The following is a 5,072-nucleotide window of genomic DNA, read 5'->3' on the forward strand; positions in this document are numbered from 1 at the left end:
ATGTTTTATTCACGTTTTGCAAAAGTATATATTATTTTTACCATTACAGGTTTACAATTTCATTTCGGGGCCTTTTATATCTGATTATGCTGTATAAGATTTTCTCCTTGTTGAAGGCCGTACGGTGACCTATAATTGTTAATGTTGGTTAGATTAGGTCTCTTGAGGAGATTTGTCGCATTGGCAATCATATCACATCTTCTTTTTTATATTGTAGTGCAAAGATTATTCCTATTAAATTGTATGAATCTTCAATATCCCAATAACTTACAGCATGTACCACGGTTGCTATGTACTTCGTAATATCCAACTCCACATCTTTCTGTTGGAGTTGTTTTTGGAATGATTCTGTGAAAGACATGTCTGTCCAGGCTAGAATCTCAACTTTTGCATCAACATTTCCAGGTATTGGTAATACTGAATCCGGGTGTCTTGCGATCCCATCTAAAAGCAATCTTTTCGTATTCGTTTTGCTTTTAGAATTCAACTTGAGGCCATCTGCAAAATCATCCAAAGAAAATTAAACTTTTATCACATATTATTCTCATATATTTCGTACATGCTTAAACCATATCGTAGGTTATTCCTTGACATATTTTAGTGTAAGGGCTTTGATGAACACATTAATTCTGTTTATCAAATATGTAAAACAGATGCCCCACATATGTTACAAGTACTGTTATTCGCGTACAACTTGTTTTACTCGTTTTATTTGAAAACATAAATCATTGGGATTTTGTTTTTTTAACGATATATAATAAAGATGACAATACTCACATTCATCTGAATGATACCAACGCCGATGAACAAAGTGTCTTATTCCAGACAAAGACGAACAATTAACGTTTTGCTCATCGGATTCAATCATCAGATAATGGTCATCTTCATAGACAATACCATCCTGAAGCAAAAAAAACATAATGTTGCAATTATAAGTGAAACATACCATCATCTGTCATATACGTATACAATGTAACCAAAATTATAGCTTTACCAGCTAAACTAATTTGTGCATTTTAATTTGTTACAATTATCGTTACAGGAAGAATATAATTTTGGATAGAAATAGCATACAAAACCCCAATAATATGTAGGGGAAAATTACAACAACATGACAACACACACAATACGACAATCAGACAAACAGTCTGCACACAAACAACGTAGACAACTACATACTTAGAAAAACGAACTTCAACAAAATCTTAGTGATTCAAGCTGCCTTTAGTTTCAGATTCCCATTTAGCACGAATATTGATTTATTCAATATATTGGAAACACACATTCGTTGAAAAGAGGAGGGACTTAGATCATTTATGCAACTGAATTCCCATAACCAAATCATAACGTTTTTAGAACTACTATCGAAGATATGTCCTCAATTTTGCTAGCAGAAAACCAGGACTCAATACTTCCTTGGAGCATACATCCTCTTCCATACAAGACGATAAAATGGGGAGAACTAAATTCAAATGTAGTCGGAAAAAATGACATTTTGAAACAGGGTATTTGTGTATGTACTTACGAGAGCAAAACAGTTGTTTGAATTTTGCAACATGTTTAAAATAAAGACACCAAGTCCTCTAGGCTCTCTGTAAAATTCAATGCCATGCTGAAATAAATACAAATTCCCAATAAACTGTGAATGTTTTAATTGTTTTAAATTTGTCATTTCAAGGCCGTTTATATTGTTAAAAGCCACACGGTTGCTTATAGTGGTAACTTCTACGTCAATACGTCTAGTAGGCAATCATGTGTATTGTCTTGTTTTATATTCATCTTGCACAATAAATTTGATTTTTCGAAAAGAAAATATGCATCACTTGTAAAGACACTGATGTTGTTTTGTTGGCTAACGTTATAACGTTATGTTCGAACGCGTCTATTCGAATCTTGTTTTCTATTCAGGTTTCACAATTCCATTTTAAAATTCTTGTCAAAGCTTAAAAAAACACATGAAATAGCACCATTACAAAGTCAATCCAGTTTTGTATTCTTGTTCGTGTCTATAATAGAACTAATATTTCCTTATATTTAAATTAACCTTTAATGATAATAAAAAACTTCACAAAAAAAAGGCACTTTTTCTGGAGTTGATAAATCCGTGTGAAAAGCAGTGTATACCTCGTTTGTGGTGTACTTGTGTACTGTCATAAAATCATACGAGGTGTCAGTCATTTCTGTGGTTTACATGTTGTTATATAATATTGAATTCTTTATTGATTTTTTTCTGTGTCTTAAGTACTCTTTGGTATATTTGTACTATATTCCTATCACGTAATGTCATGAGTTTGACTGCCACACTGGTATCTTTCGTCCCTCTTTTAGCAATCTTTCTAACATCACCATATAAGCGGGAAGTGTGGCTAGTCATAAAACCAGGTTCCCTCAACCATCCAATTTATTTTTTATTTTCTTGTCCTATACCGAGTCAGAAATACGGCAGCTGTTATCTAATAGCATTAATGTTGTTCGTTTAATACAATTTGAAGCGACTATCATACAAGTGAATGGTTAAGATAGCTTATTAATCAGGTCAATCGACCATTTTATGTATATAAAAATGTCTGTACCAAATCAAGAATATGACAGTTGTTATCAATTCGTTTGATGTGTTTGAATTTTTAATTTTGCCATTTGCCTTTTTGAATTTTCCTCGGAGTGCAGAATTTTTGTGATTTTACTTTGTAATAGATTTATGACTAGTGAATTACTGTATTCTACTGTGGTCCTTGATTTCCAAATTGCACCGCCAAAATAACGACTGTTGTGTAGTGAGGCATCTTTTTATTTTTATGTCTTTTAGCTTGATATATTATATTTCTTGTATTTTTTTCTGTCGTTTAATCACTGTATTGTTTTCTAATTGACTAGTATTGTTTTGTGTGTTGTTCCTATATATGTTGTTTGTTATTAACCAACATTAACTAACATTGAATAGTTTCCCCAGTTGCCACTGTTAATACAATAGGAGAACAAATTTAGATTAATATATCTTTTTTAAGTGCGACCTCTGTTTATAACAATTTACGTTATTTATTTTAGAAATTGACAGTTAAAGCATTTGAACAAAACTCAAGGGTTTGGTTTTAATAGAATATGTCCATACCTGTTGCAAACTGATATATTGGATTTTTGTGCTTTCTCTATCTACAGTAATAACTGGCAGCTCATCAAATAAAATTGGAGGTGATGACTTTGATAAATGGTATTCTCGACGTTTGTCAGATGCAGTAAATGCAACATGCACATTTCTGCCGTCCTCAGAGTCCATGCTTAGAAGAATATGTATCTGTCAATAGCATATCAAATGATCACGACTTATCACAAGCATTTTTTTTTAGTCCTTAAAATACAATCACAAAGTACTTAAAACTCGGCCAAGTTATGCTTGGGGCATATTTCGTACTGCAACAGATATATAGAACAAGAACATCCAAACTTTTTTTTGTCATAATCTTAATGAAACCGAAAAAAATAAAAGTGTGGTGGTCCTGTGAATAAGATGTTAGTGACAATACAAAAAAAAGTTTGTTTTATGAATATCCGTCTCTTTCTGTTGAATTAAGCAAATTATCATCTCTGAAACAGCAAAAGACGTCGACCATTTAAACAAAGTAAAGTGCAGGCAATATATTATCTTTGATCTTGCTAATAAGGTCTGAAATTGAATTCAATTTCTCATATTAAAAGTCCAGAAAAAAATCAAATTGTAACTATTGATGTGATACACTTAATATATCAACAAAGGCAAATGAATCTTTGCAGTAACCGTTGTTTATAAATCTTTTTTATACTAGTATATATATATAAGAGAGGTAATGAGTAAGCTAATTGGTTTTTTTTTTTGGTTTTTTGTTTGTTTTTAATAATGTGTGATTCACCAGTATTGTAAATTCCCAACTCTCATTATTTTGAACTATAAATATCTCTTTCTGAAATCAATATGCATAAGAAAAAAATGACACCAGAAAAAAATATGATTAACCAGTTTTAAATGAAACGTTACTTTTTACCTGTACGTACATTTTCGTTTAGCTGGAGGCAGTGTGTGAAAAATATCTGAAGAACAAATTTAGATTGTGATATAAAATTTAATTTCGCAGTATAAGAACTCAAATGTTCATGTCGACGTCAGGATTTCCAAACTAAAGAGAACCAGAAGAAAACTGAATTGCGTTTAAAAAGGACAACAGTATGATCACAATTGAATTCAAAGTGTACAGAGAAAATAAAGAATGACTGCACAACAAGAAACCCGTTAACCAACAAATAAATGCAAAAGTAGTATACCGCTGTTCGAAATTCATAATTCGATTGAGGAAAAAACCAATCGGGGTAACACACTAAAACTGAGGGAAACACAACAAATATTCGAGCAGAACAACAACACAACAGAAAAATAACACTAAAATGCAACACGCACACAAACGAACTATAATATACCAATGGCCATTTTCCTGACTTGGTACAGGATATTTTTAGAAAATATGGTGGATTGAACCTGGTTTGGTGGCTAGCCAAACCTTTCGATTGTATGGCAATGTTAAATATAACATTAAAAAAACAACATCACATGACAGGACAACAACATAAATAAATGGGTGAACATACAGCACACAAAACAAGTTAATGTGGAACAAGATGTCTTATAAAGAACTCAATTGGAGTTGTTAACTCATGAAATAAGTCAAAATATAAGACAAAGATTATCCAAATGTTAGTCTGTATTTCATTTAAATACACATGCGGACGTAATTGGAAACACTTCAAGATAATACTTGATCAACATACTGAACGACTCTCCAGAATGATACAACTGAAATCCTTATTTTAATATATAATATATCAGTTCTAGTTTGGGCTGAATTAATTGAACAATTATACATTAAGATTGTACTAGTCAAGTATAACGTTGAATGCTAACTTTTAGTAGAAGGATTCTGAATCTTAATTTGTTCCAATTAAAACAGTAACATAAATTATTTGATTTGATATTTTGATTTGTTTTTGTGTTTTAACGCAATTTTAAAGCACCGCTTTTGGGCTATTTCGTGGTGGCCTGGTTTTCT

At 31.6% G+C, this 5,072-nt stretch overlaps 1 long non-coding RNA gene across 1 annotated transcript; it reads right to left on the minus strand.

The window, feature by feature from the left end:
* Positions 1 to 273: 273 nt before the first annotated feature.
* LOC139493251 (uncharacterized) lies at positions 274 to 1,615 on the minus strand. Its single transcript, XR_011656957.1, has 3 exons — positions 1,526 to 1,615; positions 778 to 901; positions 274 to 498 (listed from the first exon to the last, which is right to left on the minus strand). It is a non-coding gene; the product is annotated as an uncharacterized lncRNA (long non-coding RNA).
* Between the last annotated feature and the right edge of the window lie 3,457 nt (positions 1,616 to 5,072).

The sequence above is a fragment of the Mytilus edulis genome, chromosome 10 (genome assembly GCF_963676685.1).
Source record: "Mytilus edulis chromosome 10, xbMytEdul2.2, whole genome shotgun sequence".
Classification (NCBI taxonomy): Eukaryota; Metazoa; Mollusca; class Bivalvia; order Mytilida; family Mytilidae; genus Mytilus; species Mytilus edulis.